The sequence below is a fragment of the Halichoerus grypus genome, chromosome 1 (genome assembly GCF_964656455.1).
Source record: "Halichoerus grypus chromosome 1, mHalGry1.hap1.1, whole genome shotgun sequence".
Taxonomy (NCBI): domain Eukaryota; kingdom Metazoa; phylum Chordata; class Mammalia; order Carnivora; family Phocidae; genus Halichoerus; species Halichoerus grypus.
Window position 1 is genome coordinate 110,788,771 of NC_135712.1, and position 12,297 is coordinate 110,801,067.

Here is a 12,297-nt window from a genome sequence, read left to right on the forward strand (position 1 = left end):
CTGTTTTTTAGTTTGAAAAATATTCATCGTATCTCTTTGCAATCTTACTTACATACATCTGCATGTAGAATATGTATGTGTTTAAAAAAAACTGGCAGGAGATGTGTCAAAGGGTTAGTATTGGCAGTCTTTGGGTAGTGGTATTTTAATTATTTTTATTTACTTCTTGTTACTTTTTTGTATAATCTAACCTTAGATAAAGCAGTAAGACATCGTTTTTAAAAAGATGAGCTGGTACCACAGGAGCTGATCTCTGCAGTGCCTTCTTGTTGCTCCAGACAAAAGTTTGTTTTGCTGGTTGCTACTGAGTGTTATTTTTCTCCTAACCTTTGCTCTCTTTCTCCACCATTGGCTTCCAGATGTCTGATTTAACCAAGTTCAGGGCACTCGACTCATGTCCTTCTCTCCCCTAGCTTGGACAGAAAATTCAGAAATGACATCAAGCCTGCCAATCTGATAGAGTCAGCACCAGCGTGAGTGTCAATTAGAAACCCTTTGGCAGAATGAAAAATCGTGCGAGGGGGTAATTTGAAGCTCTGGGAAACAACGCTGAGGACTGAGCTTAAAATCAGGTGAGACTTCGGGGAGGCATCTGCCCCTTGCTCTCTTCACCTCGGGCTGCATCTGAGCCTGGCGCTTTGTGCTCGTCCAGGGCCAGGAGGGAAATGACAAAAAATTCTTGCAGAACCGCTCCGCCTTTTGCTGATATTTGGTAAAAGTGATACATTTTTCAACTTCGCGTGGTTATTCAGCATGTAGCATATATATAAATCGGCTGGAAAAAAAAATTTGTTTGGCTAGATGAAGACATATTTTCTTTTGATTTTACCTTGAAAGTGAGAACCGTGAAGGTAGTTTTCCATATGTAAATGTTTGTTTTAAGGTTCTACTATTTGCAGTGCCATTTAGAAATCTGAAAACACTAGAGCCTATATTCCATTCCTTCTCTCTCTTTCTTAAACTTGGATCAATTTTCTCCTGGGTGAAGTTTAAAATAATAAAAACTGAGAAACCATTTACTCAATGCCTCCTGTTGCATAGCAATCTAAACAAACAAGCCCCTTTCCTTGGTTAAGAACTTCCAATAAAACAAATCACAAAGGTTGTGTTTTAAAAAGATGATTTCCAAGCCTCCCTTTTTTTTTTTTTAAGCTTCCTTAAAAAAAAAAAAAAATAGGGGCCAAAGATTGCAGGCAAAAAACTCAATTGGCTTTTCAGTGAGTCACTTCACTTCTCATGCTACTGAAGGGATTTGAGAACGTTTTTGATTGTGGTGAGGCCAGAGGGGCTGAGCTGAGTACATGAATACCAAGCCAACCAAAGCAGGAAAAACACTAAGCAATCATAATAACCCTCAAGTCTTCGTGTCTTGTGTGTGCCAGGCTCTGGGCCATGTCAATTATCTAATCCCATAACAAACCTTCTATGTTGCGAGTCTTCCATTTGCACCCCCGGGGTCGTTCTCGACTCTTCTCCATCCTGTCCTCTGCCCGATGACCTAAATGGACTGAAGAGAAGACTCCCTTGCCCGGGGCACTGGCAGGAGAGAGGCGGGAGGAGGGAAGATGGGGTATTTATTTTCCTGGCTACCTCCCTGCTGGTTACGGCAGCTTGGCTGTGTCCCTCCACCCAGAGTCACGGCTCCTGCCAGGCGGCCCTCTGCTTTCAGCTCCCCTCCCAGAGTCCAGCAATTGCACCTCACGCTCTGCCCCTTCAGGGCTTGCGTTGGTAAGAGCTGCAGAGGATGACTCGATCCCTGATGGCAGAGTCCAGCCCTACCAAGACCTCTGGGAAGAGCCTCTCTGTCAACCCTTTTCAGTCACCCCTTTTGTGTAGGTCATTGGTTTTCTGCGTCTCCGTTTTCTCTGCCACCATCCTCGAGGAGACCGGTGAGAGTTCTGGTGAAGAGGACCGCACTGGCCTCCTAACGGACTCTTCCTTTCCAGCTTATTTAATGTACTGTAGCGGCACACACTTTTCCAGAGCACTGCCAAGGCACTCCATCAACCCCCGATGCCCAGAGGAAAGTGTTCAAACCTGCCATCTTTAGACTTTCCTGAGCTCTTGGCTTTGGTCAACCAGTTTGTGCTCAGTCTCTCAGAGAGATGGTGCAATGTTCTCCTTCCACATGATTGCTCACACCGTCAATGGGCCTTTGCTACCCTTCCAAAATTACACTCATCCCTCAAGATTGTCTTCCAACCCCACCTTTTCCAGGCAGCCTTCTTTCCCCGATGTTCCGTTTGGAAGTGAACTCTCACAGCAATGTCTTCCTGTGTGATGTGTTGGGAATCAGTCCGCTAGCACCTTGCTACACATCTTCTGGTGTCTTGGAAGCATTAATTACATTTTAAATTCTTTGTCTTCTCAAAATCACGGGCTTTGGCACCAAGGACTTTTGGCCTTAACTGTAAGCTCTGTCAACATTGGAAACCCGTACAAGTTATTAACCTGGCAGATCTTCCTTACTCAAAAATGAAAGGGTAATAGTAATACCTGCCTTATCCTGTAGTGGGAGCATTATGTTTACATATATAAAACTCTTATTACAGAGTATGGCAGAGACATATTATTTTACTTCTCTTTTTTCCTTTTTCTTCCAACTAGGGCTCAAGACTAGCTAAAATTCATTGAGTGCTTATTATGTGCCCCGTACTATTCTAAGCATTGTGCACATTAATTTATATAGGCAGCAATCCTATGTCCTGTTATTCTCCCCACTTTACAGATGGAAAAACTGAGGTACGAAGAGGTTAAGAACCTTGTCTAGGGTATACCAGTACATAAGGCGGGAGCATTAATTCACAACTAGACCGTTGATTTCTTGAGGCAAAGATCTATTTCATGCCAACTTGCTTTCTGTCTTTCATGGGGCCTAGCAGGATGTTTTACATAGAATGTAGTCGTGTTCAATAAATGTTGATTTCATTCCAAGAGTAGCGTCGCAATAGGCAGGGGCTAGAAACACACTTGGTCAAAGCAGCAGCTCCTTGCACAAAGCGAGCTGTCCTGTCCGCAGCTGGGAAAGGCTGGGATGCCAGGTTCTGGCAAACCGAGGAATGAGGCCGCTGCCGGGAGTCAGAGAGTGGCCAGCGAGAGGCTAGGCAAGAAAGAACCCAAGCAGGGAGGCCAGCAACGGTGCAGAGTTGCTCCACTGAAGCCCGAACTCCTCTCTCAGCAACCCTCCAGGGTCTGAGGAGACACTAAATCTCCCTCCATCCTGTGGTTACGCCACCGGAGCATCTTTAAAAATACTTAGCCCCAAACTGATGAGCCCTTTCCTGCTGCTTTTCTACCTGAGCCAGCAGCCTCAGAGCTTTCTGGGATTTCTGCTAAAAACACTCAGATCCCAGGAATCGTTCCCCACCAACACAATTGTTGCTCACGCCAAGCACGGGACATATGGCTGAGCATCTGGGAGGGGGCAGATTAGCCCGGAGTGCCGGCGAGCGGGACATGCTTTCATTAGGAGGGATGTGTCACAGTAAATCATTCTGTAAACGTTCCCTCCCTTCTCCATGCATAGCGAAACATAAAGGAAGATGAATTACCCAAAGCACCATAATGCCGTTTGAATATGCCAAAGCTTGTGCCTGAGACACTTACTGACATTTCCCTAAATATCTTTTTAATATCTTGGCCAGGTCAGGCATACCAATGGCATTACAGAGCTTGCAAATCAATGCCCCAGCTGTTTTGGTTTTTTAATAAAACTGAATGTGATCTCTTGAAAATGATTGCCTTCCGCCCCCCTAGCTTTTTACAGGGCTTTCAGAGAGCAGGACTGTGGGAGCCCTGAAGTCAGGAGTTGGCTCTGAAAGAGTAGTTGTTCCTTCGGCGGGTGGGGGGTGGGGGGGCAGAAAGCAACCATTTGCTGGATTATTGGCGTCATCCGTTCTTAGTCCCCTGCTCACAGATCCGATCTACAGGATTCCCAAGACCAATTTGTGGTTTGCTGCTGTTAAAAAAAAAAAAAAAAAAGAATTTACCAAGAATCTTGCTGAAAAATCTGAAGGTTTCAACTTCTTAAAAATCACATTGGTTTCTCCATCTGGGATCAGTCCAAATGATTTATTCATAATTTTATTAGAGAGATCTTTTTCCCGGGGAATTCTTTGTATCAACATAATGGAAATTGAAAAGAGCCACTCTACCAAGACTCCAACCATATGCGTGTGACTTTTGCCCCCTGAAAAAATGGAATATGTTAAATTGTCATCACAGTCACCATTCCGGCCGCTGGAGAGCCACCGTCCCCAGTTACAACAGGAATTCCTCATGCAAATAGGGACGCGGTCCTGTCAAATAGGAGGAAAAATCCAATATAAGTGCCTATAAATCAGAGTTTTATAACAATATTAGTTGACTGCTACTTATGTGGGTCATAAATGTGACACCACAATAAACAGTCCAGTTTCTTTGAGGATGTGTTTGAGGACTCTCAAACTGGCTTTGAGAAGTTACAGTACCCCTCCATCAGGAAAAGTCGCACTTGCTTTTGCAGTTTATTGCTTTAATTTTCTGTAGCTTGTACAAAATGTCTAAACTTTCTTCCGTCCAATATTTTGCCTGGGCTACGTTAGTGCAAGCCTGTGTTTTCCTGGGGCTGCAGAACCACAGCCAAATTAAGACAAATGGGGAGTTGGAGCCTCAGCTGGGCCCCCCGAGAGGCCTCCTCCCACTGCCTTTCCCCTGCGCTGACTTTTCACAGACCAGCTTCGAAGCAACTGAAATTTCCCTTTTTGATTTTTTTTTTTTTTCTCTGACCACAGGCAAAGTCCTGTCTCCTCAGTTCTCTGAAAGTTACCCGTTCCTGAATTTTCCCCTTAACCACAGTGGAGGAAAGGGAATAGCTGAGGTTAGGAAATATGGAAAGAATGTTAACAATTTACCACTAAAATATACATTAAGAATATTTTCAGCAAGTATAATCTCCACGTTGAACTTCTAAATCTAGAAGTCTCCTGTCATGTGACCTTTCCTCGTACTGATGTGTGCCCCTTTCGGCCTCAAGTCATGCCTTCCTGAATGAACGCTCTGTAGAAGGTAGGACTGATTAAAAATAGACAAAGTCAGTTTCCAGCTTTTCCTCCCTATTCAGCATTTGGCTGCCCCGGTTGTAAATGTTCACGCGGTTAGGTTAAAAGAGCCGTCTTTTGCATGAACCAGCGCGTGAAGATCATCAGAGATTTTAAGAGGCATAAAAACAGACGTGAAAATCCACGCACAGATAGCGCCTTCAATGGAACAGCTATTTCTGTTAATAGAAATTCAAAGTCATAAGTACTTTTGCTTCAAGACTGTCACCGAATGTCACTATCAGAAAGGGACTTAGAGGGCGCCTGGGTGGCTCAGTTGGTTAAGTGACTGCCTTAGGCTCAGGTCATGATCCTGGAGTCCCTGGATCGAGTCCCGCATCAGGCTCCCTGCTCAGCGGGGAGTCTGCTTCTCCCTCTGACCCTCCCTGCTCTCATGTGCTCTCTCTCATTCTCTCTCTCTCAAATAAATAAATAAAATCTTAAAAAAAAAAAAAGAAAGGGACTTAGAGATCCTTTCATTTATTCCCTCATTTTACATAGGACACAGTTAACGATAATCGCCACTGCCCGTGTCTATGGATCATCTCATTTAATCCTAGCAACCCCAGAATATGTCATCCCCATTTTGCACACGGGAAATGAGGCAGGGAGAGGGGAAGTAACTTGCCCAGGGTGAAATGGTGGAGGGAGGATCTCAGGTTCCTAATTCAAACGTCGGGTTGGACAGCCTCCAAGGACTTGAACCCTTGTGTCCAACTGGCCTGGTTTTACGGGCTCCTTCTGTGTGGCCCGCCTCCCGCTCACGCTGTTCTCAGGTCAGCCCGGAGTGGCTGTCAGGATCCGAGATGAATCTGCCTCAGTCCCAAGGGCCAGAGCCGGGCCTCCGCAGACATGCATGCTGGGCTGCGTCTGGTGCTAATGGCATTTCCAGATTTCTGCCTCTTCATGAACCCCTCTCTTGGCAGCTTTGCATGGCTGTGAATCTAATATGGACAGTGTGCTCCTCAGCTGTGCCAGGCGGGCAAGAGAGCAGTGATGTCTGTGGCCAGGTTACCTCCGAGGGCACATGCGTTGGGGAGGAGATGGCCTCCTACGGGGTTTAGGTTTCTGGGTCCATCTTTGCAGGGCTGAAGCTACCTTGGGAATGCAACGTGTAATGTGATAATGATGACCCTGGACACGCCCACCACTTGTTTCTTTAGTTACTAAGCACTTCATATATTATTTCTTTGTAAGTGAATTTTCTTTAGAGGTATTTTCTCCCCTTTTTCCCCCTTTTTTCTTAGTGACATAGGATAGTAACTTGAAGGTCACTGTATTGTTCAATTCTGTTTCTCTGTTAGCTAGCATAAGGCATTCAACTTTGGAAACTGACAAATGGTTATTAAATGCAAAAAAGAAAAGCCTGTAGTAAAGCCCTCTTTTCTTACTTGATGTAGTGGATTTGGGCCTTTCTTGGCTACCCACAACCATTCTAGATCCCAACATCCCTGCTTTCCTTTTAGGGAATTCACTCTCCCTCACAGTGTGAGATTATAGTTGTAAGTTCAAGCACCCACTGCCCACTCTGGAAGCTGAAGGGGGAGGTCCCTATCTCTCAGGGTGATAAGGAATGTTTAATGAGTGAATTCAGAGAGCAACTCAAACATGGAATAACTGCTCAGTAACTATGAGCTCCTCTACTTGGCATTCTTCTTCTTCTTCATCTTGATCTTGTTTGCCTTCTCATTTTTGTTATTATTACTAGATTACTATTCCTCTATGGCAGTCTGAACTTGGCCACTCAGACTCTTTCTTCTGGCATATTGAATGTTGTATGATTAATACAGGACAGGAGGTATGGTCACATTTTTTTTTAATTGTAAAATATAACAACACTTCGGGAAGAGCACATAAAACTACACGAAAGATTTATAAAGAATTGAAGCAAGTGCTCATGTAGTATCACTGTCATGATTATTTGCCTCCTAGAGCCTCCTCTGTGCCTCTCACCAATTGAAACCCTTGTCCTCATTCAGGGATGACTTCATGGGTGTGTGAGATGGGCAGCCACACAGGACTCCCTGCTCAGAAGTGTCTGGGGCTTGGGTTAAGTTCTGCAGTTGCCATCTTGAAACTCTAGAATCTTTCAACAAATGATTCTGCATTTTGCATGGGGCCCTATAAATTGTGTAGCCAATCCTATCTTTACTTCTTGAGGTTACCATATCCCAACTTTTGCAAAGGTGATTTTCTTGCTTTTCTTTATAATTTCACCACCTATGTGAACATATAAAGCTCTTTCACCCCAGTGACATGCTCAGACACATTGTCCTGCTATAAGGCCTACCAGTCCTAGGATTCCTGTTTCAAAGCCCCCAGAGATGCCCTGTCTGTTTCCTTTCAATATTCTCCCAATACATTTTACTTTGCTTTGATTTGCCAGTGTTGATTTCTGTTGCTTGCAACCAAAGAAACACAACTGGTCCTGTTTGTTACTAAAAGACTCTTGAGGGGCACCTGGGTGGCTCAGTCAGTCAAGCATCTGCTTTTGGATCAGGTCATGATCTCAGGGTCCTGGGATCCAGCCCCACTTCAGACTCCCTGCTCAGCAGGGAGTCTCCTTCTCCCTTAGCCCCTCCCCCTATTCTCTCTCTCTCTCAAATAAAGAAATAAAATCTTTAGAAAAAAATAAAAGACTCTTGATTGAGAAATAGACAGTATATAATAGTTTTTCTTTGTTTTGTTCCTTTCTGCCCATACCCCAAGGTCTTATGAGTGTTCTACAGATTTGAGATTTATTTAAAAACCAGTTAACATTCAATCTGACAAATTCTTATTTTCTAGGAGAAGAAATTGAAACTTGAAATTGTGAAAGCATTTACCTATATTTAGGAAAATATCATCTTCAGAACAGGCCATGAAGCCCAAAGTACCTGCCAAGGACACTTTTTTTCTTTTCAGAAAAATTACTTTCAGGTTGTTCATGGATCACCACTTTCTTGGAGCACTCCTTCCCACAACATGTGGCTGAGATAGGACTCTAAATCCCTGATGACATGTGTATCCCCATCTCCCTACCCTCAATGATCGGTGCAGGGATAGGCACGGGACCTAAAAAGGAACCAATAATAATCTTCTCTAGGAGTGTTCTGTTTGAACTATCAGGGAAGTTGATTTCTGGTCTTTGGAGTTCCTAGAAAGATATAAGCTTAGGACTGCCAAGGTGTGGAGACTGAGGCCAACACACAAAATGTGGTGAGCAGAAGCCATGACGCAGTAGAAACTATGAGATTTGGTAGTTGGGGATTTGGTAGTTGATTATGGCATGAAAGCAGAGGCAGAGAAATTCTGGCTACCAGACTGCTTTGAGCCTCTGGGGTTACTGTGGTGTCTAGAGGAACATTTTGGTCCTCCATGAAGCTTGGTTTGATCTCTGTCAAGATGGTTTCCTCTGCTTCCTTACTTCCTGGTGTATCCTAAGATAAACTTCCAACACCTGCATCAGCCTCTAGCATCAGAACTGGCACCTGTAATGAAACATATTTACAAACCCTGGACTGGATCATTTGACTTGAGATCCCAAAAAGAACCCTTCTGCAGACTCCCTGTGCTTGACCAACCTGTGTTCTTACTAACTCAGGAGCTTCTCTGTGCTCAATGTCTGCAGCTCAGGCTGAGGGAAAACAGCTCAAAGCCAGCAACCTTAAAATAGTAACCCAATGAAGGGGAGTGAGCAAGAACTGCCCACAACACGAGGATACTGACCTGAGGAGTCCTGAATTCTTTCTCTTCATCTCCACTCTCTGTAGTGTATTTCAGGAGATTAGAACCCTTCACCTGGGTTAAGGCTGGCCTCCCTGCTTGCAGTCTGATTCCCTTCAACTCCACAGAGCAGCCAAAGCAGAGATTATAAAATCAATGTTAAAGCAACTACCCATTGCTCTCAGAATATGGCCCTAAAGTCTTAGTACAATTTTGAGATTGCTTATGATCTTGGTCCTTGCTTACTTCCCCAGCCTTTTTCCCACTGCATTTCTCCCACCTCCACCCCAGAGCTTACACTTTCTGCTCTAGAGCCTCACCCTCTTCCCTAAACTCACTTTTTTTTTTTTTAGGTAGGCTCCACACCCAGCATGGGGCCCAATGTGGGGCTTGAATTCACGACCCTGAGATCAAGACCTGCGCTGAGATCAAGAGTCGGACACTCAACGCACTGAGCCACCCAGGTTCCCCTGCCTTCTCTCCTTTTACACAAGTTTCCTTGCTTCTTCCCCTTGCTTTCTCCTACTCTTCTTTAAGGTTTAGCTTAAATGTCTCTTCCTCCAGGAGATTTTCCCTGAGCCCCAAAGACTGGGGTTCATAATCATGCACTCTGTAGAGTTATTTGTTTTGCATTAGAGTTACCCTTTAACTTGTCTAAGTTGACTGCACGTTTTTGAGGGTGACTGGCTCATAGTTGGTGCACAAATGCATGTACAAGATTAGAAGAAACACGGACCGCTTCTGCTCTTGCAGCTGAAGCCCAAGGTTATGGTGTGGGTAAAGGGAGATCAGAGGATTTCAGTAGCAGCTGGGACAAAATGTGGGCCGGGGTCCCAACCACTGGTTTAAGAAGATTGCTAGAAACCATGAATTACCCAGTGAACTACCACCTTAATCAGTTTCATTTAAGGCAATCCAGCAAATCCATCCATCTTCTTTTCTTGAGTATTTTAACCGGCAGAAACTAACAGCCCTTCCCAGCTAGTCAATACCTATATGTCAGACAAATTGCCTATTTCATCCTTTCTAATAAAAGCCAAAGACAAGCAAACAATAACAACAAAACTAACAAAAACCACAAACTAGGATGCCTGGTGAGCTGTACTAGAATCCTGCCTTGGGGGCCCATTAATTGAAATTGGACTGGTGGAAGGATGAAGTACAAATGGTTAAGCAGATTCTTTAAATTCTGCTAAAATAGGAGGAAAGAGAAGAAAACCAGAAATGTCACATCTAGCCTGGCTAACATTGGGAAGAGTTGATAGGTGGATGACAGTACATTTTGATCATATAGGAATGTTGGTTTGTTTTTGTTTTCCTTTTAAAAGATTTCTTTGGGGCCCCTGGGTGGCTCAGTCAGTTAGATGACCAAGTCTTCATTTTGGCTCAGATCATGATCTCGGGATCGTGAGATCGAGCTCCGCGTCAGGTTCCGTGCTGGGTGTGGAGCCTACTTGGGATTCTCTCTCTCACTCTCCCTCTGCCCCTGCCCCCCTCTCAAAACAAACAAACAAAAAACATATTTCCTTTCTTTAGAAGACCCTGATATAAGCAAGCAGACGCTGGAAGGCAACATCTTGTGGTTGAGAGAGCACTGAACTGACAGTAAGATCCTGAGTAAGTCACCCTAGTTCTTGGAGCCCCAGTTTCTTTATCTGTAAAATGGGAATAATGATAACTGAGCTTTCCTGCCTGTTGAGAGATGCCTCAGGAGAGAGTATGAAAACTGCTTTGTAAAAGCCAGAGCCCTCTGTAAATGCAAGACAGCTTTAACCCTGCCTATCATGGCCTACAAGAGAAAGAAAGCGAAGGAAACTGAGTCAGTAAGCATCAGGTTTGGAGAAATGTTTCTGAACAAAAGTCATGAGATCAAACTTTATGATACCCATAAGTGGGAGGAAAGCACAGAAATCACATTTTCTTTGATAAAATTATTTTAAATAAATTCCCCTTATCAGTTGTGCTATATTATTTTGGGGCATCCCAGGCAGTTTTATACAATGTCATGGTATGTTTAATGCTCTTTGTTCATCAATTTAAATCAATCAGTTGGCAAAATAGTTGCAGGAACTGAGGTTCTCCTTTCTCTTCAACACAGAGGACACCAAAGGAATGTTCAAGAATGTATTTCTATCTGGGTCTCAAGTAAAGGTGGCCATTGGTACCAAATAGGACTGGACTGAGGATAATCACAGGACATGCACATAGCTACATCCCCTCACCATAGCAACCACCAGCAAGCGACCACACCACCTTTTCCCTCCGTAGGCCTGGAGATGGCCTCAGAACCCTTTCTAACTCAATGGTAACTTGATCAGATCAGGGTGAAATCCATCTGTTGTGCCCCGTCTAGATCAGAAGCAGGACTCTCCATAATCAAAGTGTTAGGCAGGTATTAGGTGATGCTGTAATTCCCTATGGAGAAAATTAAACCAACAACTTATGGGTTTGTGACTTCTTTCATTTTCAGAACACTTCTTGGTTGCACTTAACTCTAGGCAAAGCAAACAAGTTCACAGGGTTCAACCAAAATGCCTGGGTTGTAATTCCATAGAAGTTCCTCTCTCTTCGTCCAGCCATACAGGATATTTGATCCTTCTAATGCCATTAGCTGTTGGCTTCAAACAACTGTGAAGAAGAGGAGGAAACCTGACACTTTAGCTGGATGATGTTTACACAGATGCAGCTTCTTCCTCAGCATATTTGGTTAGGAAGAGCTCAATGAGCTAGAGGCTGAATCTCAGGAATGTGTAAATAAAGTGACATTGACACAGACATTTAGGAACATTTACAAGCCCCATTCTAACCCCACTTAGAGCAGGGGTTCTTAATCTTTATTGGGCATGGATCCCTTTGGCAGTCTGGCAAAGTTAATGGACCCCTCTCAGAGTACGGTCTTTAAATAAAACAGTAAAAAAAAAAAACAAACATTGGGTTGTAAAGAAATCTGATTATACTGAAATATAGTTATTGGGATATTCTTTTAAATCTGTGCTATAATAACATGTGTGCCTCTTTATTAAGCATGAAATAGCTAGGTCTAACTGCAGGTTGAATAACTGCATGATTTGGGAGTAGTGATGAGGGCAAATATTTTGAGATATCTGGGACAACTGTCATGTTCTATAAAATTATCTGTGATTTCTACTGGTGACTAAGTCACAGGTGCTGACTGATACTACTACTGTGGTTTGTGATCACAGTTAAAAAAGTTATTAAATTTCTGAAAGAGGTTAGTAAAGATAAAGATGGATTTTTGTTCCCCGCGTCCAACTAATCATGAGCCCTCTGAATTCTGTCCTAGAATCCCAGTTACAAACCTCTGACTTAGACAATTTTGGCCTTGGGGATCTCTGAGCTTATGAGGGGCAACATTCTTACCTCTAGTTCTTCATTGAGGGAATACTTTATGCAAAAGAAAACAGTTCTCTGCGGATTGCTTTGCTTTGGTGTGTGATTGCCAGGCTCTTCTCAAAAAGAAAATCTTCTGTAATTTCAGAGCTTTCCCCCGAGG

The 12,297-nt window shown here is 43.7% G+C and overlaps 1 long non-coding RNA gene across 1 annotated transcript; it reads left to right on the forward strand.

Moving 5' to 3' along the window:
* Positions 1-376: 376 nt before the first annotated feature.
* On the forward strand, positions 377-10,923 carry LOC118537827 (uncharacterized). Its single transcript, XR_004918303.2, has 4 exons — positions 377-572; positions 9,141-9,247; positions 10,320-10,400; positions 10,882-10,923. It is a non-coding gene; the product is annotated as an uncharacterized LOC118537827 (long non-coding RNA).
* Positions 10,924-12,297: the final 1,374 nt, after the last annotated feature.